Source organism: Rhinolophus sinicus, chromosome 18 (genome assembly GCF_057876585.1).
Source record: "Rhinolophus sinicus isolate RSI-liver-muscle chromosome 18, RSI-T2T, whole genome shotgun sequence".
Taxonomy (NCBI): domain Eukaryota; kingdom Metazoa; phylum Chordata; class Mammalia; order Chiroptera; family Rhinolophidae; genus Rhinolophus; species Rhinolophus sinicus.
The window spans coordinates 4,804,809-4,830,672 of record NC_142518.1 but is presented as its reverse complement, the minus strand read 5'-3'; the positions used below and the strand labels follow the sequence as shown (position 1 = coordinate 4,830,672).

The 25,864-nt window shown below is 44.2% G+C and overlaps 1 protein-coding gene across 6 annotated transcripts in view; it reads right to left on the bottom strand.

The window, feature by feature from the left end:
• The window catches only part of TBL1X (transducin beta like 1 X-linked), a 180,226-nt gene that overhangs the window by 53,714 nt on the left and 100,648 nt on the right, over positions 1-25,864 (bottom strand). For all 6 annotated transcript variants that reach the window (XM_074324200.2, XM_074324201.2, XM_074324198.2 and 3 more), the window contains one exon: positions 5,653-5,741. The gene's annotated coding sequence lies outside the window, so the exon portion shown is untranslated. The remainder of the gene's footprint in view (positions 1-5,652; positions 5,742-25,864) is intronic.

The window sequence follows — 25,864 nt, the reverse complement described above, 5'->3', positions numbered from 1 at the left end:
CGTTTCTGCTATCAGCTTGCTGGCATTTACCCAGGAAGGCCTCCACTGCTGACAGTAATTTTGGAAAGGCTCAGGTCTTTGGGACTTGTTTCCAGGTTGACTGAGGACTGAGAGCAGAGCAGCTGAAAAATCTGCTCAAAATGACCTCATCCTAAAACGGCACTTTTCCCTCTGTATTTCCTCATGGACATGAACAAACTCTATGCTGACCGGACGGCAGTGGGTGTCACCTCCCATCCACTTTCTCCATGACGTTTTTCTCTCTTCAAACATAAACTGAGTTTATTTCACAATCAGTGGTCAGTTGAAGAAGAAAATTTTACTGTAGGGATTACCATTTACATATAGTCCTTTCTAAAGTCTGCGTGGGGACCAGTTTGTTTTGGACGAAACAGGTTTGCTTTACATCACTTGGCATATCTCTTTCTTCTTTGTAATTGAGCCAACATATAGCCATTGAAACACCATGTCGTCCAATGACAATACGATTAAATCAAAGCATTTATATAGTTTGACCCCCACGATAGGAAAATAGACACACAGAAAAGATTGGGGAGGAAAGACATGAAAATATTAACAGTGGTTTCATCTTCATTCTTTTCTTTCATAGGTTTATGTCCATTTACCAAGGAGCAAACATACATTGTTTTATAGTAAGAAAAACATTCAGCCTTTCCACTAATCTCAGTCCTATTTATCTACTTGGAATCAAACTGTCCAAATTTATAAAGATAATGAAAGAACTATTATTTTGACCAGAGCCCTAGCAGCAGCAGCACCTTTTAAATATGGGAAAACGCCAATAGCATCAGACGCAGTCCTTAAAAGAATAGTTCACGACTGGGGAAAATGTCCAAGACATTCCGCTATACGTGAAAAACAGGTTTCAAGACGGAATGTGCATGAAGGACGCTAAATTTTGTTTTGCACACACACAGAAATGGAGAATCCTCTTACCCCTATCTTCGGGATAGATTATATCGGGTGTATGTGTGTGTGTGGTTTTTCCAAATCGTCTCCTATGAACGTGAACTGTTGTCACATTCATTAGATTGTAATTAAAACCTGGCAATGTCTTCGGAAATAATGAGTATGACAGCGGACTCAGTGCTTCTCAGTAGGAAGTGAGGCTGAGGGTTGGGAGAGCAGAGGGGAGGGTCTCGTGTTAGAAAATAATGCTGCTCTTCAAGGATTAAAAACCATCCCCGGGGGAGGCATTCAGAAAGGGTCCTTTCTGTGCCCGGCTGCTCTTTTGGGTTAATTAATGGCTGGCTGGGGACTTCATCCAAAACCCACGTGCACATCAATGGAGGACGCTGACGGGACAGGAAAGGCGTCCAGGCCCAGAGCTGCCTCTGTGTGCCTCCCAAGTGGCCACAGGGTCCTCTCTCAAGCTCTCTGCACTCACCACCCTATGTACTCATTGTCTCGGCCTGCCCAGGAGGAAGCCTTCCTAAAAATGCTCAACCTGGTAACAGCAAACCACAGCTAAGCACGTGTGTGTCACACGAGCCAGAGAATGTACGTACATAAGACAAGCAGCACCATTTTCCTTTTCTACCCTCCCCCTCTGTACACAGTGAAAGGCACGTTCACGTACCCAAGATTTCATAGCAGGTGGCCTTGGGAGAGACACAGGCAGCTACCGCCCGGCCCCACAGAAGAGTAGTTTGCTGCTTTTTCTAACGACTCTGGTTTTAAGCTAACACTTCCAATTAATTTGTAAATTAATTCACAGACTTTAATTATCTTGAAGATTGAGAGGTTGGAAACAGATTTTCCACAATAGGCACTGGGCCCTCACACAAATTAGAGGCATACGTACACACGGGTTATGAAACCACGAAGACACTAAGATTTTCACCCACCCACGTGGGATTTCCTTTGGCCTGACAATCCCCTTTCCTTCGGTAGGTGGAGTCATAAGCAAGGTCATTTACTCATAGATGGGGCCTCTGGACTTTGGAAAAATAAATCTTACAGCTTTCTCTGTAGACTGGACTTTGGAAAAATAAATCTTACGGCTTTCTCTGGAAATACAAAGGCAGATGACTCACCCACCGAGGGGGCCTGCACCTCATAAATCTTGGTGTTACGGCATTTTTTGATGCTTCAATTTAAGTTAGAAAAAAAAAAATTAGAAAAAAGAAAAACATTCCAACAACATGGATGGACCTAGAGGGTATTATGCTGAGTGAAATAAATCAGACAGAGAAAGACAAATACCATATGATCTCACTTATATGTGGAATCTAAAGAACAGAATAAATGAGCAAACAAAACAGAAATCAACTCATAGATACAGAGATCAAACTGATGGTTCCTAGAAGGAAGAGGGGTTGGAGGGCTGGGGAAGAAGGTGAAAGGATTAGGACGTGCCAACTGGTAGTTACAAAATAGTCACGGGGATGTGAAATACAGTGTGGGGAATACAGTCAATAATGTTGTAAAGACTGTAGCGTGTCAGATGGGCACTGGACTTATCAGGGGATCACTTCATAGACTGTGTAGATACCTGACCACTGAGCTGTACATTTGAAACTGAAGTAGAAAAATACTGAATGTCACGGGATGTAAAGCATAACATAGGGTATTGTAACAGCTATATACGATGTCAGAGGGGTAGCAGATTGGGGGGCTTATCACTTGGTGAGGGGTGTAAAATGTCTAATCATTATGTTGTTGTGTACACCTGAAACCAATGAAAAAATTTAAAAATTAAGAAAAGAAACACAGCATTGTGAACCCACGTATTAGATGACAGTCCAATGATCCTCATGTGTATGTCAACAAACATAGGAATGAAGATTTGTAATCAAATGCTCAGCAGCTTGGATTTCCTCAGCCAGAAGACTGATCAGATTTAAAACACAAACTAAAGTACTGCCAGTCGTGGTGAGCAGGGTGTGTCAATCTCGGCACTAGTGACATTTGGGACCACATAAATGGTGGTCTCTTTGAGGTGGGACTGTCCCGTATACTGTACCATGTTCACCAGCAAACCTGGCCTCTAACCACTAGATGCCAGTAGCCCCCTCCCAGAAGACTGTCTCCACACATGGCTTAAGTTCCACTGGAAGAGGAGGCAGAAACCGCCTCTGGCTGAGATCCCTCGAGTTAGCGCAGTTACACAGGGCCATCGTGATTCCCCATTACATAGCCGGAAGGGCCCTAAATTCCTCAGTCTTGGTCCCCAACATCTGTAATGCCTTGCGGAGGAACCACAGCTTGGATTCTGTCTCAACTGCATCCTGCACGTCGCCGAGCTCCACCCTCAGATGTCCACCAACTCAAAAGGCTGCAGTTAGAAGAGGCAGAAATAAAACAGGTGTGTTCCTCTGCCACAGGCCGGTTCTCACCCGCTGCTTCCTTCTGTGAGGCCTGTGAGCTAGGAATAGGGTTTACATTTTGCAACGGTTCCAAAGAAGACCAAGGGTCAAAGTTTGCAACCCATGAAATGGATATAGGAATCCAACGCCGGTGTCCACAAATAAAGTTTTAACGGCACTCAGTCATGTCCGCTCATTTACATATGATTGACAGCTGCTTTCACACTCCAAACGCAGAGCTGACTGGCTGCAACTCTCAGAGACCCTTGAGCCCACAAGGCCTGAAGCACCCACCCTCTGGCTGTGACAGGAAATCTGTGACGACGCTGCTCTCCCACAGATCTTCCCGTTGGTGCTTCATTAGAGAACAAGTGGCTTCCTGCTTGTTCCTTGTTCGTTCCCGGCTTGAAATCTTCCTGTCTCATCACCTGAAGGCCAGGCCCCCAAATGTGGAAGTTCCTGGTGTAAACACACCCACCACTTTTAAACTGACAGCCAAGAAAATACCACTGTGAAGGTCAGTGGGGAGCAGCTTTCAAAGGAGGGCACGTGTTGAAACCCAGCCAGTCTAATGGGCACCCACCCTGGCCCCCCTTTCTGAGGTACGGCGCCCAGTACGGAGAACGGGTGTCTGCCTTACAGTGACTCCCACCCTGCCGACCCACCGTAGGTGCGGTGGTAGGTGGGCAGCAGAGTGAAGCTTCCCAGCATGACCTCTAACGACCATTTGCATATATAAACTACAAAATCCATTCATCTATGAAGCAAGACGCCCATGCCTCACACACATCAGGAATCCATCATGTGCTCCATTCAATTCAATAGAAGCTTATGTTCCCTAAGGACAGAATCCATACCCAATCGAAACATCGACCAGCAACTGACCTCCTCTCTCATCTTCCCTCTGACACTCAGAATACGGTCTGGCTGCATTTCGAACAGTACCGACCGATGGTGCAGCCACTTTGCAAAAGTCGGATCAGGGCATTAGACACCACGTTACCATGGGAACTGGCAATTCGACTTCCAGGTACATGCCCAAGATAAATGAAGACGAACGTCCACACAGAAACTTGTACAGGGCTGGTCACAGCAGCGTTATTCACAACAATTGAATAACGCTGCTGTGACTCCCATGTCCGTCAATTCAGGAATGGATAAACAAAATGTGTTCTAGCCATAGGACGGAGTATTACTTGGCCATAAAAAAGACTCGTGCTACAACATTTACGAACTTTGAAAACGTCGTGCTAAGTTAAAGCCAGGCCCAAACTCAAACATCTTATAAAGGTTTGTTTTCACTCACAAACTGCACGTTTCAAATATTTCAGTAAAAGAACAAAATTCTGACACATTTACTATTTTAAAACAATTTTTATGTATGTGATTGTAAACAAAAACACCTCAGTAAGACTCCCCCTTCAGTTAAATTTAGATCCATCATTTTAGTTCTGCTTGGTTCTTTTAAAACAATAAAGCAAAAATCTCCAAATTTCCATCTTTATGTTTTAAAAATTACAAGGGTTCTGTGGGTTTTTTGTTTTACTAAAAATAAATAAATAAATAAATAAATAAATAAATAAATAAATAAATAAAAAATGAAAGAACCAGAAAATGCAAAAAGTAAATAATAAAATCAAATCCTAAAATTCCACCTACCACAAGATAACAACAACCTTTACAGAACTTGGTTTTGGTGGTTGTTTTTTTGGCGGGGGCTGGGCATCAGTTTTAATTTGACATGTGGACTTCAACTCTTAATACCTGTGCACCTATGACTGTTTTGTTTGCTCTTTTGCAAATCTTATCATCGCATTAGATTTATAGACAGTAATCTCCATGTTTTTCTAATAGTTTCAAGGTTAACTAGCAAATCAATTTGCAGATAGACACAAATCGTATTAAGAAACTAATAAAGCACAGAATTAAGATACGGGAGCCAAATAAAATCTATTCTCATGCCCAATTACAGCGAATTATTCAGCTTAATTTTAATTTGCAGTGTTAACAGGAGATTGATTTTTAGAAGCTGTCATCCTCTCCTGGTAAGGCTCAGAAAAGTTGTTAATAGCTCGTTAAGTATCCAAAATTCTCGGAAGGCAGTAAAAGTCCAATCCATCGTGTAGAATTGACTACCCAGCCCATAATGATTTAGTGACACTCTCTTATCTACTACCTTCAATTTCAGCAAGAAGGACCTGCACCTTCGTCCTGAAAACTCATTTTAAAACAGAAGGTGTTTAGTTTTGGCAAAACGCAGCTCTGCTTTGCAAGTGGATTTCAGGAAAAAGGACAGGAACCGAGTGGCAAGTGGGGCGCTTACCTTTATGGTGACGTCATGGGTAGACCTTTGGACCAGTGGGCTCCCCAGCATCCGATCATAGAAACTGTACAGTGTCGGCCGGGACCTGCCTGGTGAGAAACAGAAGATTTATAAAAAAAACAAAAAAACCTTAAAAATCTTCGGGACGTATTCACCTCTTATCTCTCCCATTACTTTGTGTTTTGTCTTTCAAATCGATGACACTGTTTTACTTTTTCATCCAACTCAAACTTAACACATTTTATTGTTTCAAAATCTCCATCTTAAACTTGAACAGACTATGTGGTTTTACTGGCAAAGTGAAAAAGGAGAAATTAAAATGGCCAATCGGGTATTATTGTACGTGCAGAAATTCTGAAAGCAAAGCATCTCAAAGTAGCTAAAACTAATTTTGGCTTAGCTACTGCTACTGTTATCATTTAATAATAAATTAGTGCCCATTTGATATATCTTTAAGGACCGTACTGTATACCATCAATAAATTAAACCACATACCCCTTTAACAGAAATCAAGCCTTAGAGAAACTTTAGACCTCACTTGAAGTGATGGTTACAATAGTCACGACAGACATGTTTGTGTGTATATATTCGCCTCATCTATACCTCCTCAGAAAAACATACAAACCACGTTAGAATCTTGCCGCCCCCCCCCCCGCCCCCACCTTTGGCTTCCCTAAAATAAAGCAAAAGAAAGACACTGACTAATACATCTCAACTTTTCCATTACTGTACTCAAACATTTCCATCTCACAGGGATTGCATTTGCACTGATTTCTGAAGAAACCAGCCATCTCATAAAAAGACAATCCTTCCTATCAAAACCAGTTTTTTTTTTCAGTGACTATAAACACTAAGCAGTCAACCCGCATTTACTTAATGATATTTACCATCTCCCTTATAAAATATCTTTGGTTGTGAATGAATGCAGCCTCCTACACAGTTTAAATGAGCTATGACCAGCCACAAGCTTAAAGACTTAAGAAATGAAATGCCTGCCATTTTCTCTAAATTCTTGTTCAATAGTCTTAAGTGACAATAAAAAGGTGCCAGCTTTAATATAATTCAAATTCACCAGTGAAGCTACGAATGAAGGAGTTTTTCAGAGTGAAATTATAGAGAATCGCATGAAATGTTTTAAGGCAATTCAATTTATTCCCAACTGATTCACGTTTATAATTAAGCTGTTTAAAGAAAGGAGATGAAAGGATTCTACAGGCAGGGTCATAGGCTCTTAGTTTCATTACGGTACATTTGAAGAAAAAAAAATCATAAGGATATATAAGATACGAGGAATAACCACGGCACTTAAAAAAAAATCTGCCACTGGAAAAAAAACAATATATTTAAACAAAATTCATCTACAAGTCTCTGATAAAAATGCAAGGACACCAGACTGAAGCAGGGACAAGGTAATACTGATATTGCTTATAAAATTAAAAAAAAAAAAAATACATTTCATTATGAAAAAAATCCTGCAGTGGAGCTGAAACAGGCCGATACTCCTTATAGTTACCTGAAGTAGAAAGCAAATTAGTGTTCTCAGGATTGGGTTGTAAATTGCCAGAGGAAAAAAAAATATAGCCTCATGATGAAATTGCTAAATACCATAAAGTGTGAAAATACGAGCAGATGTCACCACAATAAACCCCAAATTGCTTGAAAATGAAAACATTAAAATCCGTAATAATTCAATAAGTAATTAATATATAAACAGCTCTTATTACAAGCTGTTTGGAAAAAAGCTTTAGAATCAAAATCTTATTCTTTGGTCCCAAAACAGATGGCAACTCACAAATGAGAGTCTTGAAACTGGAGATTATCTTTTATATATGTTGTGAAACTCATTAAATGTAATTAACATCGTCTGTGTTATAAACGCAAAAAAATGGGAAATATGACTTTGGTTAATAACATTCTTCTGGTTATGCAACATGTCAGAATTGATTAGTTTATTGCTAGAAACAGTAAATTAAAAGGAGAAATCTGACTTCCCAATACCTGCTCACTATTGATTTTCTCATTATTAGTACCCAAAGCGAACCACACTATCAATAAACAGTGCTGGCAAAAAAATTTATGTACTGCAAAATATTTGGGTGGAAATGCAAATAACTTTAACAAATAAAATAACATTCCTTATCTCAAAGGTCATATTAAATGTAAAAAAGGTAGTAGCTAATTAAATTAAACCCTTTTTTTGGTTGCTCTCAGTGGCAGTCCTTCCATGTACGTAGGCGGTGTAAAGCCCTAGAACAGTCACAGTGTGATGCCATCATCCCTTATGTTAAGTCCAGAAACAGCTCCGTCATTCCAAAGCCTTGTATCCATGAAGCAGTCACTTCTCATCCCCCTCCCCCAGCTCGGAGTTGACACTGGGTGCCCAGGTACCTCCTCACACTGAAATCTGATGACTGATCCATGATCGCTGATAAAAGCATGGGGTTATGGCAGTGTGCCCATATTTAAAAACAGTGGTTCTAAGCCAGGGGCAACTGTGCCCGCCACCCTAGGGAATATTAAGCAACATCTGGAGACATTTTGGGGCGTCACAACTGGAGGGGGGCAGGTGCTACCAGCATCCAGTCAGTGGGTGCCAACGAGGAATGCTGCTAAACGTCCTACAACGCACAGGTCAGCCTCCCTGCAAGAGAGACTGAGCCACCCCAAAATGTCAATATTGCCACGGCTGAGAAACTTTATTTTACTAGCACAGATTTTACAATGGCTAAGTAAGTTCAAGTCGTCGTGACTTCTGCCGGATTTTTTTGTGAAATATAGGAGGTGAAATAACGCTTTCACATAGAGCTTAGATTCGGGAAGAATTGTCTCAGGGATATTTTCATAGGCTGTGAAAAACGCTTCCTTCTTGGTTGCCCAAAAGCAGAAAACAAAACAACAAAACAGCTTGTCGATCACTAAGCCAAAAGGATAAACGTATATTTTTACTGATCGTAAATTACATGCTTAACTATATAAATGCAGATTCCATTTCTTGCTAAAACAGAATCACGTTTGTACAATGAGATTCCCTCAGCTGCCCGTGGAGAAGGCAGCATGAAGCAGAACTGAGGCCTCCCGCCAACAGCCTGCTGGCCCCATGAGGAGCCACAGTGAGTGACGGCGCACCAGACAGCCGGTCAAGCCGGCAGGGGACGGCGGCCCCAGCTGACATCTTGCTGGCAACCTCACGAGAGACCCGTCAGAACCACCCAGCTAAGTCACGCCAGCTCTCCTGACTGTCAGAAGCTAATGCACTGGGAAGGACAGGTAGGGACGATACCTGAGGCAGGGAGCCCTTTCAGCAAGGGCCTCTGCCTCATTATCCGTGGGATGGGGACAATAACATGTAGGGTGGCTGCCAGGAAAACCTAGAACCAACTGGATTTGGAAGCCAAGCAACCGGAGGTTTAAAATAAGTCGGGGAGGGTTTGGCAAAGCACGTTCTTCTGAGTGATGTTTTGCAGGTTGTTGGTATGCGTTTGGTAACTGTCACCTGAAAAGGGTTCTGCAATCCAATCGGATCGGGAACACTGGCTTTAATCAAGTTATTACAAAACAATATAATTACACCTACTGCCTGCCTAGCTCTGTTGTAAGTGCTTTAAACTCATTTTCATCCTTATAACAAACGCAAGGACCTACCTCAGAGAATCTGACAACGTGAGAGATATCACAGGCACCACAGACACCAGGTCCTCACGTACAATACAGTGTGACTCTACAGTCATGGTGACCTTTTAAAGACACCTTTCTGACCGACACTGAATAGACCCGTCAGAGCACAAGCCAATAAACGGATGTTCTGGAAGACGGCATATTCTCCAACAGAAATGTAAACCTGATGTGCGTGTCTTTAGACTTTGGAAGCTTGAAATCTAAAGATGGTGAGACATGATTGAAATAAAGGCAAGTGTGCCAAGATGGTAATGACTTATAAAAATAAACGTTACTTTTAATATCCTAACAGTGTCAAGAACTAGGGCAGTTCTAGATGAGCCTTTATCCAACGGGAATTAAAATCAGGCCACCAGCCCCATTTCTGCTTTTACTCACAGATCTAGGAGAAAGGGTACTCGGAAGTGAAAAGTCACAATGCATCTATTACTTCCTCAGATCTTAACAGCTCCTCTTTTTAAAAACTTCACTTTAGGTGGATTATTTGCCACTGCAGTAAATGTGTGTCCTTCTCTGTTTATACACAAACCCGAAGAGACACGACCAAACGGGCCCTGTCCCTTTGAAAGTTGTATTTACGACGCAGAAAACAATATTGCGTGTTGTTTTCTCAACGATAAAAGATACCAATGTTGTACCAAATCCCAAGAGCCTAATCTTTAATATGTATATTATACATATACTATGTATTATTCATATAACATACATATGACATAACATACATAATACACACACCGTGTATTATACATACAATATACATATGCCACACAGAATTATACTCAGCCTTTAAAAAGAATGAAGTCCAGGCTTATGAATGAATGAATGAATCTTGAGGATATTACGTTAAGTGATATAAGCCCAGACACCAAAGGACAACTATTGTACAATCCCAGTTACATGAAGCACCGAGAGAATTTAAAAACAGAGGCAGAAAGTCGAACAGTGACTATCAGAAGCTAGGGGAGGAGGGAATGGAGAGCCGAGTTATTGTTTAATGGGGACAGTTTTAATTTGGGAAGATGAAATCAAGTTCTGGAAATGGACAGGGAACATACTGAATGCCACGGAACTATACACTTAAAGACGGTTAAAAATGGTACATTTTGTTATGTGAATTTTACTAAAAAAAAAATCTCAAAGAAAATGAAACTTCCGAGTGCAAATGTATTTCTCCCAAAGATCCTGCTGTTGGTTAAAGAAAAGCTTAGATCAAACTGGCTGTGAGGGTTCAAATGCGCATTAGACAAGTCACTTTGCAGCTAACAGCAAGTCAAGAAGAAATGCCCACTCCTTTCTTCTCGTAAGTCACTTTCAAACCCTTAGCTGTGAAATACAAGAGGTACTCGGCCATCTTCAAATTCACAAGTGATATTTTGAGATCCTTCTTCTTCTTCTTCTTTTTTTTTTAGATTTTATTGGGGAAGGGGAACAGGACTTTATTGGGGAGTCAGTGTGTACTTCCAGGCCTTTTTTCCAAGTCAAGTTGTTGTCCTTTCAGTCTTAGTTGTGGAGGGTGCAGCTCAGCTCCAGGTCCAGTTGCCGTTTTCTAGTTGCAGGGGGCGCAGCCCACCATCCCTTGCGGGAGTCGCACCGACAACCTTGTGGTTGAGAGGACGCACTCCAACCAACTGAGCCATCCAGGAGCTCAGCAGCAGCTCAGCTCAAGGTGCCGTGTTCAATCTTAGTTGCAGGGGGCAGAGCCCACCATCCCTTGCGGGACTCGAGGAATTGAACTGGCAACTTTGTGGTTGAGAGCCCACTGGCCCATGTGGGAATCGAACCGGCAGCCTTCAGAGTTAGGAGCACGGAGCTCCAACCGCCTGAGCCACCGGGCCGGCCTTGAGATCCCTCTTGGTAGAGCAGAGGCCTTCCCAAGAAACAATGTCAGAAACCTAGTCGTTTCTGGAGTATCTGAATGTTAGTCAAACCCAGACCTTCTGAGGCCAGCTTCTGTCCTTGGAGAATTCAGCTACAAGGTAGCAGAATGACACAATTTGGTTAATTAAGTTGATATTAATCTTTATGGTTGGGAAATGGGATAGGTATTCTTGTAAAATCAAGGTTAATTATAAAAGTCGTTCAAAAAAATGAACCCCTTATACTGTTCACGATGGTACTTGTGGTTGTCAGCACAACCTCTACAAGCCCAGGAAAAACAACAGGTATGCAGAGCTAACGAATTCTAGGCTGAATCATTGCTCCCCACCTCCCACAAAAGCTGCAGAAAAAAGGGAAAGTTTAAGCATCATCCTTGGTGGAAGCTGTTTCCTTTACTTAAAAAAAAAAAAAAGAAAGGAGGGGGGAGTTAATAACATGGTATTAACTCATTTTCTCTCAAAAAGTTTCCAGATGGGAGCACCAAATTCTGATCTCCTACAAGCTTGTACAGCTCTGAAAATGACTTTGGAAAACTTTGGGGCACCTCAGATTTCTGAACGGCATCTTACTGACCTTCTGGCACCTACCCTTGGGTGGGGCTGCAGTGCTACCCATCTCCCCAGGGAATTCATCCAGTCCCTCCAAGCTCCTCACTCATCCCCAGACGAGCCTAACGGACGTGTCCACTTGGAGATCCCATGGGCATCTCAAGCATGGCACGCCCACACCGGAGCCCTTCCCCCGCCCGCCCACCCACACCCACACGCTCCTCCAGTGAATGACATGTCCCTCCCACCCAGCGGTCCCAAGCCAGGCCCTCGCTGTTTTGACCAAGACACCTACGTGTCTACAGGCGCTCTCTGCTGAAGAGTGTCTTGAATTGGGGTTTTCCTTCCTGGCTCTGCTGAGTAGCACTGGTGGGAGAGGAGATGGCCTCCTGCCTGGGACTCACCTGGAGACACTGCGGTCCCTCCCCCACCCAGCAGCCAACCATCCGTTAGAGCAGTGGGAAGGCACTGGAGAGTTTCAAGTTCAAAGTCGTCACCACGATTCTCATGTCCTGTAAGGAACTGTGTGGCTGTGGCCCATCTCCTTGTTGGTCACTTGCTCCCATCATGCTGGCCTGGCCTCCCCTTCGTCCCTCAAGTTCCTGGAGGTCAGTCCCACCGACTGCCCTTTGCACATGCTCTTCCCTCTGCCTGGGACTGGCTTCTCCCGGCTCTTCCCAGCCGCACCCTTCAGACTTCGGCACACGTGTGTCTTCTTCAGAGAGGCCATCGAACCCCTGCCGTGGAAGCCCTTGCAGCCACGTCACGGGGTCACGTCATCCTGCTCCCCTCCCTCACAGCATGTACCACTCTCCAAGTTCCCTGTTCGGTGTTCCTGTGTTTCTGTCTTACAAGTAGCCTGCAGCTCCTGCAGACCAGGGGCCTGTGTGTCGGCAGCTCTGCGCTCAGAGGTCTAGCCCATCACCCTGCCTCCACAAAGCATAGCCCCTACCTGACACACAAAGAAACGTCATAAAGAGTTTAATACATGCGTGAAAGCACAAATACCGGAGGTGCCTCAAAAAACGTATACACATTTTAAGAGACGTTATCTATATATTGCTTTTCGAAGTTGACTTGAATTACGTAGCAATGTGTAGTACGACGTTCGCTCAAAGGATGGCGTGAATCAAATGAATGCCTGCATCACCATGCGACGGGCAGGACAGTCAAAGAAAGTGGCAGAGGCACGGTTGTCGTTTGAGGAGCGCAAGACCATTTTGAAGCAGTATTTGAAATTCAAGAACGCTGTGGAAGACGACGATGACGGAGGCGTGAGTCTGCAACAGAGCCTCCAACACGCACAACAGCTGCACGCATCCGTGCTAAGTCTGAGACGCACGGTGCTGTGTGACGTGCACACGGGGAGATCGGAGGCCTCGTGCAGCTACAAGCCCTGCTGCTTCTGCTGTGGTGTTGGAACCGTTTACACGCTCGCCACAGGAGTCTGCCCAACAATGTCCGCCGTCATCAGAAGGGTCTGGACGCTGCTGGGAACCACTCTGAGCACCTCTTGTCATTGCAGACGTCAAACGTGACTTGTATTCATCCTTTGTTATCAGTATATATTGAGTATCACAATTTTAATACAGTTTTTTCCTTTCTTAAACTGTGTGTGCATTTTTTTGGCACCCTCTGTACAGGAACTCAACAAAACTCAATACGGTAAGATGTACGTCACACCAAAATGTCACTCAGTGTTGCCTTGTCCTTCTCGATGACTCACAGGCCATTTTGGGGTCTCACAGGGCTTCAATAATGAGCGCTAATGACCGACCACCATAAAGTGTGTGGCATCGTATCCCTCTGAATTTACAAGTCACGGGGACATGGCATTGTGTCCCCATGTCACCTACATGGAAGAGTTTCACATCATCATCCCACAAAACTTACGACCGAGTCAGTCCAATGCGCCTACGTCATGACTAGACTTTACTGTAGGATCTAATACGCAAAAGGTAAACGGCAACAAGTTCTTGGAAAGGGGTCTGTCCCTCCGGGCACGGCCCTGACTGCACCTGCCAGGCACCGAGGGACACACGCACAAGCCAGGGAAGTGGCCCCAGGAAGCCCAGGTCGCTGACACGCACTTGCCCTTGCTTCTCACATCCTCAGTGGGAGAAGCTTACGGACCGATGAGGCACCGGGACGCACGCACACCGCTGGCAGGCAGGCTCAGAAACACTTCTTCCCCCGCCCCGGGCACGCTGGGTCCCAAAGCTGTTCCAGCTTTGCTCCCGGCCCTTTTGCACTCAAGCAGCCCTTGTGACACGACGGTAACTACAAACATTTAAAGGCATTCCACACACGGATGAAGTATGCGTGCACAGAGAGTAGGCATGGGTCGTTTTAACACGTCGTGGGATCAGCTGTGGGCCATACGACCCAGAAGACAGGGGAAAGGTGGAAATCTGGAAAGACGCAGCAATGAGATTTCTGTGCCGGTGTCCTTAAGTGGTCACAGGAGGGAACTAGAAACTGGGAACCAGGCAGCGTATGCCATGGGTGTGGATGGGTCAGCCCACCCTTAGGGCGTTGGCAGATGGCTGTGGGTTAAAATAACAGCAAAGAGGAAGACGTGTATGTATTATTTTAAAAAAAAATAACAATGACCAGATTTTTCAATTCACGGGCCATTCCTCAGGCCGCAGACAGAGGCCTTCCACTGTCCTTTCGTATAAACCTGCGTATGTTATCTCTGCGTGATAAACAGCCATTCGTAACGTGCATAAATCAAGAAGTCATCAGTGCTTACGCCATGAAGTTCTAAAAAGTTAACAGCGATTACTCACACTTTCTGGAATTCTAAGGCGGCCCAGGGTTAAATGGCTACAGCTTTATAACATGAAATTAATGCAGTAAAAACCACTCCAATATTCCAGACATCCCCTAATACTCTGAAGCCCCATTACAAAACATGGGTGTCTAAATGATGAATCTATAACAGAAATTAAGAGTGTTCTCGCTGAAACTACCTTCTTAATATTAAAGATAGACAACGCACTTGAAATAAGTGGACTCAAATTGAAACGAGTAAATTCTCCATGTTGTTGAATACATTAATTAGCTTATAAAAATTCATTTATGAAACCTTTTTCAAAATGCAGTGATCTGTGAAGTGAGAGAAATATGCACGAAATACGATAATTTTCAAAATGACATAATGCTGACCCTTTGGCTCCACTCCCTCACACTCCCCACCTGTACCTTCAAGCCTTTCTGATCCCAAGAGGGATGGTTGTTCGCTATCAATTGTGCTCCCAGAGGACGCTGTGTGTACCTCCACAAAGACCTATGTCACCGTGCTGGTTTGTTCCCATTTCTGACACCCCCTCCCCATGCAAGACATAAGACTCTTGAATCTGTCTGCATTTACCTATTCCAGTGGTTCTCCACTGGGGAGGTGGTGTTTCAACTTCTCCTAAGGGGACATCTGCCAATATCTGGAGACATTTTGGGTTGTTAGAACGGCTTAGGGGGAGACTTACTGGCATCTGGTGGGGGGAGACCAGGGACGCTGCTCGATAACCCACAACGCACGGGACACTGCACACCAAGACTCATGCAGCCCCAAACATCAACTGTGCCAAGGCTGGAAAACCATTCTATCCCCGTATGTACCTGGTGGATTTATCTGCTCTCCCTGCAGCCCGTTTTCACGGTCTGTACATGTCTAACTTTTTTCCCTTCCTCTATGTTGTCTGCAAGACACCTTCATTCTACTGGGAGGAGCCCACTCTTGCTTCTGTTTTCATCACTTAGAGACTCTTCACACGGTTATGGCGCTGAAGAGCAGGGAGTGTGACCTCACAGGTGGGCAATCCAGAAGCTTTAACGTGTCTGTCTTCTAAGCTTAAAGGTAACATCCTGAAAAAAGTAACGCTCACCCCCTTGGTCTCCACAGGCGATTCCCAGTGGGAAACAAATATCACATATTCTCCCCAAACATAAGAGTTGAAAACACTATACACGTGCCGTTAGCTGGACTGGTTACAGTTTAGATTATACCACTCTTGATGGGCCATAATTACTACAAAAACATTTATATTTAGAGCATCTTCTTCATTAAGATAGAACAACAACCCAAGGACGGCCTGAGTCTTGTAGATCGCAATGAACCGGACGTCTAGTCTACCTGGAGGGCACTTTGTATGCAGGCATCCTGTTTGGCTGCCAGCAAGCCCATGTGTACTCTCGGGGAAAGCTTTGTGGAGAGGGGGAGGGGAGGGAAGGGCAGAGAAAGATCAAGGTGATCGTAATTTGTACGAAGCAAAAACCTCCATGAAACAATACAATTCTCACCAAATGGAAATTTATCATGGCGGGTCAAGAGGACCACTTAGAACCGACATACTAAGGAAAAATAATTACGAGGATTTACAAAGCTCCCTGGAAAGCGAACGACTATAAAAAGCTTAGCAATAATAAAAGGGTCCCATTTGCATAAATTATAACAGCCCTGACACTGTAAGAAAACATAGTCTCAATTTTCCTTATTGGGTCAGAACGTGGTATTAAAACAAAATCAGAGTCTCCTGATTAATCAGCTTATTTCTCCGCCACATCACTACCCACCCCATTCAACCTGCAGGCCCAGAAACTTCTCAGTAATTTAAACGAGATTACGCCCAGGGAAAAGCATTACGTTTGCTAATTCCTACACAAACCCCAGGATGAATCAATTTCTCATTACAAGCTGTTTAATATACCGTAATACCACACAAAAATATCCAATCAGTACGTCAACACCTTTTACTATACACTTCTTTGGTGGGTGGAGGTGTGTGTAGGATTGTTAGTATCTGCTCTTTGGTAAACAGTGCCGATCTTTGAAAATTATCAACCGCAATAAATATGCAAATATTAAAGTAATTTTCATACGCTCTCATTTTCTGCCCCCCAAACACTCAATGTATTATATACTTAGCACACATTTTTACCTACAAGAATGGTAGGTAAAAAAAAATAGCATCATTTCCACATGTCTTCCATATAAAAAGTTCGTGAGATCTACATTCCTTTTTCCCACTATGTCTTCAAAAATCTATGTAATTTCCACTTACAGCACATCTGAATTCAGAAACTCAATTTGTACTGGAAATACATGACTGCTACCGTAGTTCAGGAAACGTACAGCTGAAAACACAGATTCACATACCTCTGTGGTTCCCAACATACTTAAAAAGTTTGCCAGTAACTGAATCAAGTACTGATGTTTACATTTAAATCAATTACAGGAAATACATTGTAAAGTCTGTTCCTCAAAGACACTGGCCACATTTTGGGTCCTCCACAGCTCCCATGGCTAGTGAACAGTACAGGTAAGCACGGCAGTTAAGAAGCCTGCAGCAGCTAAAATGATTTGATTGTGACCCGCACCACGGAGAAACAGGGCAACTTCTAGGTAACACCATCCCTCTCTCTCTGGTCCGCAAGCCAATTTTAAAATCATATGCTAGGCCGGCCCGGTGGCTCAGGCGGTTAGAGCTCCGTGCTCCTAACTCCGAAGGCTGCCGGTGCGATTCCCACATGGGCCAGTGGGCTCTCAACCATAAGGTTGCCAGTTCAATTCCTCGAGTCCCGCAAGGGATGGTGGGCAGCGCCCCCTGCAACTAAGATTGAACACGGCACCTTGAGCTGAGCTGCCGCTGAGCTCCCGGATGGCTCAGTTGGTTGGAGCACATCCTCTCAACCACAAGGTTGCTGGTTTGACGACTCCCGCAAGGGATGGTGGGCTGTGCCCCCTGCAACTAGAAAATAGCAACTGGACCTGGAGCTGAGCTGCGCCCTCCACAACTAAGGCTGAAAGGACAACTTGAAGCTGAACAGCACCCTCCACAACTGGGATTGAAAGGACAACAACTTGACTCGGAAGAAAGGCCTGGAAGTACACACTGTTCCCCAATAAAGTCCTGTTCCCCTTCCCAAAAAAAAAAAAAAAAATCATATGCCCACATTTTTTTCCTCAACCAATTCCAAATAGATTAAGAACCACTGATTGCCCAAGTTTAAAATGATCCTTTCCTAAAAAAATACTGCTTGGAAATTATTTTTCATATCCTGGAATGATCTTCATAATATTAGACAATGGAGCTAGGGGGTCTCAGATTGTACTGACCAGTGTGACGAGTCCAAAAAAAAAAAAAAAAGAACACCAAAGAACATACACCATCTTGTGGATACTTTCTGTGTATAGACCACTTGTCGAATTGATACTATTTGGGATATAAAGTTAAAAAGAATGTATCGTTGAATAATTATATATTAAAATATGTACTGCAATATCAACGGACTATAGATTAAGATACATTATTGCAATATTAATTTCACCGGTTTCTTTTTACTTGCTTACTGTGGCCACTAGAATATGTACATTACATTTGGGGCTCTCATCCTTTTTCTCTTGGACGGCACAAATCTAGACTGCTCCCGTGGGGTCAGCAGGCTCTAAAATGACTGTCGACGGCAAAATGAAGACGGAGTATTTTTCAGGCCCACATATGATTCCTCTTTTAACTGTGTCCACTTCAAGTTTTTAATTATATGCCCATCACCTCTTTTTTCTTCCTTGATCAATGCAAAAGAGATTAATAACCACACGTGGTTGTTGTCTATTTGATGTTAGTTTTACGTAGTGAATTATCAGGAGTTCCGTTAGCCCCCCGAGCAAGGCCAGGTGAAAGCTCGTGGGTCTCAGAATGCCAAGGTGATGAGCAGGCAGCTTGCGTGCTGAGCCAGCAGCCCGCCACTCCCCTCTGTGCACTTCCCACATTTTGCTGTTGGAGCCACATGGCCCAGCAGGCAGCATGGGGCTGTGAGCTCACCATGCTCCCTGCAGCGCACGTGAGTGAGGACCCAGCCTGGCTGAGGCCGCCTCACCTGTGATGTGGGGGTGACATCACTATACCTTTCCAGCAGGTTGCCATGGGACTGCAAAGGTGATAATGCCACTCATGGGCCTTCACAGTGGTCAACACTACAGCTCAAATCCCAGCGTGCCCCTGGTTAGGACTGGGTGACCCTGAACAAGTCTCTCAGCCAGGACCGCTGTGAGTGACTCTTATCATTGTTATATTAAATCTGCTTTTACAGATGACATCCTGCCCCCATTACTTTCAGCGGTCGCTTTAAGACTGAACTCAGCCCCACCCACTATGAGCATTGTCCAATCAACACCCAGAGATGCTGGGGCATATGGCACCAGGGGAACGGCCGCTTTTCATCCATGGCGGTGACAAATCAAACGCTCAACTGTCGGTGTTTGACCAAGAATAATATTATGGCCACTTGAAGCTCTATTTTTTGAAGTGACGTAAACACCACCCATAGGATGGGTCGGCATTGAGGAGAAGCAATTCATTTTGTAGGACGCAGATGATGCACTATTACATTTTCACTTTTTTGGTGATTGGGGGGAGAAAATGTGGATTCCGTTTGTTGACGGTTGAAACTGGCACTGTACGTGTGTGCCCCACATGCCTCGTGAAACGGAGTTCAAGTTGAACGTCACTGACCTTGAGCCTCCATTCAGAAAGGACGTTGGGAGTGAGAGCTGCTAGTCAGTCCACCTCCGATTTCTGTGCATACTACACAGGGTGGAACCGAGAACATGCCTAGTCTGTGGGAGTAAAACACAGACAGGGATTGGGATCTTGACTCCTGCCAAGATGCCTGGCATTGAAGAAATACGGCCATTTCTCCACGATTAGCTCATCTACTGAAATCTGGCAGGAAATGATTCATTTCAGTCCTGGCTAGACTCTTACCTATACAACATACTTTTGAGCAAAAACACACAAACATCATTAAGAAGCGACATCTGTTATGTTGTCAAACGACAGACACCGTACCCCCAGATTATCCCAACATTTGTTTTCAGCAACTATCAATAATTTGGGAGTCGTCTTTTCCCTCCCCTTTCATTCGTTTCATTTCAAAGTTTGGAACGCTTTCTATAGAGAATAAATAAAAAAATTAAAAAAAGTGAAAATTATACTTAAAAATATATGGTGATGGAAGGAGAACTGACTCTGGGTGATGAACACACAATGGGATTTAGAGATGATGTAATATAGATTGTACACCTGAAATCTATGTAATTTTACTAACAATTGTCACCCCAATAAATTTAAAAAATAAAAAAATTATACTTAAAACAAACACTATAAAAAGAGAACTGGAATGGAAAGCTTTCTGTGTGGTGTTATAAAACAGTGAAAGGAGACAGTGGTAACATCTCACACACAGAAGTTCCAGTGAAGACTCAGAGCAATATAGAAAACAAACAATCCCCTGCTTTTCCCGAGCATATTACACAACAGCCCAGTGCTTCAAAGACAGCACAGAGCCTGTCACACAATAGGTACTCAATTTATTCATTTGCACAATAACATATATCACACACACACACGCCCATTCACACATACACACATCCTTGGGAAACACTGAACATTGGCAAATCACAAGGAGAAACAAACTGAGAGGATTGCCAATTTATAGTTATATATATATTTTGAAACCTTTTATTGGCTAACATAAGAATCTGTGCTTTTCCCACAGCTGTTATTCTATGGGAATACTGTCTTTTGATAAACATACTAAGAAACAGGAGGTGAGTTGAAGCCACATATCCTTGTGACATTCAAACACACCAACTCATTTAACAAGTGGTCACAACTCTTAACACCCACGGACACCTTTGAGGAAAGGAGTTGAACAGTTAACAACAGAAGTGCACGTGTAAGTACCATCTTAGCTAATCAGGACCTAGCTCTCGTTTAATACGCAGACTCAGAGTTTGGCTAAGGTCAGGAGACGGATGTACCAGAATCATCAGAAATGGCCTGTTGAGCGGAAGCTCCAACATCACAATGCATAAAAGAACCAGCATTTGAGTGACACCCGGAAAATGTCATGTTCAAAGAAGAACCTCAGATAGACCTTTTGGCGCGGTTTTTGTCCAATTCACAAAAAGAAATGTGAATGACTGAAACAAGATGAAACAGTCCACCTCACTTGCAATCAAAGAAAGGCAAAAAAAAAAAGAAAAATGTCTTGTACCCCCAGCTCAGTCGACCACAACCACGTGAGCTCTTTGAGGGGACTGTACCCCACCCCCGGCAATACTATACAATTGGCAAAACCTTTCAGGAAAAGTAATTGGTCTCAAGAGCCCTACAGTTCTATTTCCAGCAACGCAGCCTAAGGCACAAATTGGAAGCCATCTAAATCTCCAACATGTGTTACATAAATCACAATCCATGCACTCGATGGTGTAAACGCATAAAGATTACACTTTCAATAAATGTTGTTGGTAGATGGTCAAATACTGACCTGTAAAGGTTAAGTGGAACACGTATTACAAAGCTGAAAACACAGTATGTCACACACACACACACACACATATATAAACACTTGGGAGAAAATCTATCAAAACACGGATGGAGGGTGTCTGTGGTAGGTTCAGAGGTGTTTATTTCCTTTTCGTGCTTAATTTTAGTTTTTCAAATTGCTTACAGCACATTATTTAAAAAAAATCAGAAATGAGTTACGAAAGTCCTGGCTAGCAAAGAATAATTACTAATTCCTCACCTGGTGAGTGTTAATAAGGTAACTAAGAAAATGATTTACCTATTTACTTCTTTTCTAAGAGGCTCAGTGATGGTTTTCCTTTATACGGTCTGATGTGTTGGGGAAATTCTTTTCTAGGTATCCACTTGCCGACCTCCTCTGAGTCACCTTTTTACAGTTTTATGATGCTAACAGCTATAAACACAACATTAAATATTTATGGTTGATATTTGCTGCTTCTAAAAATATGCAGAGAAGAAGGTCTAGTACCAAGACCTCCACTTGACCTTCTCACTGAATTAACCACGACTGTCTATGTGGGCTGACAGCTGCCCACAGGGCCCGGAGCTCACTGGCTGGGGCCTCCTTCCCTGCCTGTGGGCTCACAGTTTCTCTGCTGGATCCACTTACCGGCATACTTTACAGAAACCCAGTGTCAGCAGGTCCCCAACCTAGTTTTATGCCAATTTGACTTGTTATTGCATTCACAAAAAGTAATTAAATACTATATATGAACTAGGAATACAGCAAAATGTTTTCTACCAAAACGACTTAGGATGCTTGGTTATAGATACACCCAAGCAAGCAGATCCCCAAACAAAAGAGTGTCATTAAGATGGTAGCAGGGCAGACAATGGTGCAAGGTAACAGAGGCTGTGGTTGGTTCTGCACTGGGATGGCTTCACAAATCTCTTTCCATCCCCACCCCATTTTTAAGAAACCAACACTGTAAATTGTAGAGAGTACATCGTGGGTACGGGGTATCAGGAAAGTTGGCCCCAAACTAGAGTTATCAGACCCACATTTTAAGAACGGTCTGTTCCCTTCCATCAAGAGATTAGTGAAAACCTGAATGGATACACCGTTACTTAAAATAAAAACCAGTGTCCAGAAGGTGAAGGTTATGCGTAGCGTGCTTCTCCCACTCTGAGGATGGGCTTTGAAAGAATCGCATACGGGAAGGGAAAACCAGTAATGTGATCGTGGAGAAACCCAGCACTCACGACCTTTAAGCGAGTGGTCAAGTTTAACTCATTAGAGATGAGTCACGTTGACAGTACATACCCTGGGATGACGTGATCAGAAGGGCATTTGACCTCTGTGGTCTTCAGCCAAGCCCAAATCAAAGGACATTCTACCAAATTCATGACCAGGATTCCTGAAAACGATCAGGGTCATGGAACAACGGGCAAGTCAGAGAACCCAGCCCAGCCCAGAGGAAAGAAGAAGTGACAGCTAAATTCAACGTGGAAGCTGAGGCAGAAAAGGGACATTCGTAGAAAAATGGGTGACACCTGAAAAAGTCTTGAAATATAGTGATGAAAAAACTTTTTAATCACGTGTATCATTTCTTAGGCGTCCCTGATTTACCCAACGACTTCTGATGAACTAACTGACCACCTGGGGGGGTCTCAATCCTGCAGGTGAGATGGCGCGACTGTGATTGACAGAAACCATCGCAGGAGCCGTTGTACCTGGATCTACATGGAGACTCACTTCCTCGGGGAGAAAACCTGCACACACAGATGAACAAACCAACCCCATGTGAGTCAACAGCTGTTACTCTGGCAAAACCACCAATAATGTGTCTGCCTTGCTGCAAATCTTCAACACGTCAAAAACTATTAGCCTCGGCAACCTGGAGGAAACACAGACACGGTCCCATCAAGCTGTAACCTTTATAAAGCAAGCATGCAAAGACCCAGCAAACTAAACGGATCTGTCTTGCCACCATCAATAATTCTCTTTTAGAAAAATCTGGGTCAATCATTTACCCCCCAGATGCACGCAGCCTTAGAAAGCAGACTGATATTTTGTATCCTAAGCCCCCAGCACATGCATTGCTCCCCCTAAACATTTCCAGATCCAAATGGTACAAATGGTATTTTTCATTAGATTAGGAGAAAAGTGTCTGCTTAAAGGTGTTGATTTAGTAGGAGGCAAACCCTAAGCTTGTCTGATTTATTTTAGCAAATTCTTGACCTAAGGACACGAGAAGCCGTGCCTGATTTTGCATTCCCATGGAATTGATTTACCTGAAGAGTCCCTTTGTGGCTTTAAACGACTTACATTACTGCCCGTAACAGCATTTAGCTATTTTTCCTCCAAACAAGAAGTCTGGTTTCTGTTTGGTTCCGTGAGCCTGACATTCGTGCCCGGAATTAAAGGAACCCATGGGTGCGTGTGTGCTCTAAGTGGGACTGTAATTACGAAGCTGGATCTTGTTTGGGGGCTGTAACGATGACGGGAACTCATATTCCCCGTTGTTCTGGAAGCTGCTCCTCCAGGGCCCCAAGCCTGTCTCTAGGAGGTGAACTCGGGGACAGGACACCCAGGTCACCTCCTGTTTGCCATCTGAAACCACCATCGCCCACAAAGAGGGAATTCCAAGGTCAAGGTTTCAACTATCACGCTTGGAGACTTGCAAATACAGAGCATTTCTGAGCAGACGTGTTGTCTGTTTCATACGTTCCCGGGAAAGAGGCCGACAGTCTTGAAAGAAGTCTAACCCAGCACCAAAGACTCGTCCCCAGTGTCACTGCTTTTAGAGGAAATGGTACAAGACTCCACGCCAGGCACCAAAAGCCAAGGGCATAAGTGTTTCTCTCCCTGCACACGTATGGCTAGAACAGCACGGGGGCTTTGCTCAGAACTGGGGGTCCCAGCGCTGACCTTGGTAGCTGAGTCAGTGCTCATGGTTGCATCAAGGAACATTCCAGGGGATGAGGTGAGAGGGTCCCCAGCACCCCGTTCTCATTTGCAGCATTCCTCCTGTTCTGTCATGTGAAAAAGCCTGCTTGCTTGTGCAACGCGTGACAGAGCAGGTTTTGGGTCAGAGCTCCGAGTCGGGGCACAAAACCAGGAGGCCTACATTCCAGGAGAGCCCCTACAAGTCTGCACCGTAACGTATGACAGATGACCTCCCCAGGGACAGACCTCTGTGGTCTGCAGGCCGGGGGCAGAAAGCCCACTGCTGACTGGCTTTGCATCTCACTGCTTGAATATTCCTGTGGACGATGGCAGTGACACTCACCTTTTCCGGAACACTGAACTTGGGGCTCTGTTGTATTTACATGTGAGTTTTATCAAAGACAAAGAATCTGAACTGCTGGGATTTCTTTAGCTGCCCTGTCAAAGTGTCTAATGGCCATGGGCATGCATCACGCATGGTTGGCAAACCAGCTGGGGACACAGCGGGGGTCCGGGAGAAAAAAGTGGGGCGTGGGATGGTGTGGGGAATGACCACTATCATGGACTGAGTGTGTCCCCTACAAAAAGGTATGTTGCAGCCCTGACCCCCAGGACCTCAGCATGGGACCTTCTTTGCAAACAAGGTCTTTGCAAATGGAATTCATCTAGATGAGGTCACAGTGGAACAGGCCGGCCCCTGATGCAATGTGACTGGTGTCCTTGTAAGAAGGTGGTCACGTGACGACAGACACAGAAGGAGAAGGCAGAGCATGGAGTAATGTGTCTGCAAGTCCAGGAATGTCAAAAATTCCTGTAATCCCTGGAAGCTAGGAGAGAGGAAAGAAAGATTCTCCCTAGAGCCTTCCCGTAGAGGTCTGGTCTCCAGAACTGGGAGAGAAACCATTCCTGCTGTTTCCAGACACCTGGGTGGCAGAACCCGTCATGACGGCAGCCCTGGGACTCCAACACGACCGGACACTCAGAGCAAGCTGGAACCTCCCGCTTTCAGCGACTCCCTGGGAAGGAAATGGCCCCTCTGATCGGCTCTGGGCCTGGGCCTGGACTCAGCTGTTCCTGACCCAGACAGTTGTCCGCGATAAACCACAGCCACGCACGCCTCCACCTTTCCCTCTGTGTCCTAGGAGCAACCTGGGGTTCAGATGGGAACGTACAAGATCCCAAGTGATGGATTGGATATTTTGGGGATCAATTACAAAATGCTGTCTGAAAATGTACATATATAAGTGTCCGTTCATTCGACGAGAATCAACATTCGTGTCCATTTTTAAGATGTTGAAAATCAGTACAGGTTTTACCGAGTTTAATATCACTAGATAATTCTACTAAAGACAAAGATGGTGTGTGGATTTCAGGTCAATAGGGGAGACAGTGGAATTACAGCTTGGCCGGCCCCCAGGGTCTGTGACATCAGACCACAGAACGGATGAGAAACCAGGATCATTGTTGGCTGCTTCTCCATTCCTAGGAACGAGTCCTCCTGAAGAATTAATTAAAAAGTCTGAAATGGCTTCTCTTAAAGGAGAAGCACAGGTTTACCGAGGAGGGTAGCAGCAGCAGAAATCCTTGCAGGGGTTCATGTACCTGTTAGGATGTCTGACGCAAAGGGGTCTTCACGTACTCTGAGGTTGCTTGGGTGTGTGGTTCCATGACTTATCCAGTGTGGCTTCTCATGACAATGGCTTCAAGAATGCCAACTCCACATGGATTCACGACAAACATTTCAATATTCTATCAAAAACTAAGTCTGCTTTTCAAGCTTCTCAATTCTACTATTCACATCTAAGTCGGCCAGGACCAATTGTCAGAACATATGAGACTTACAATCATTC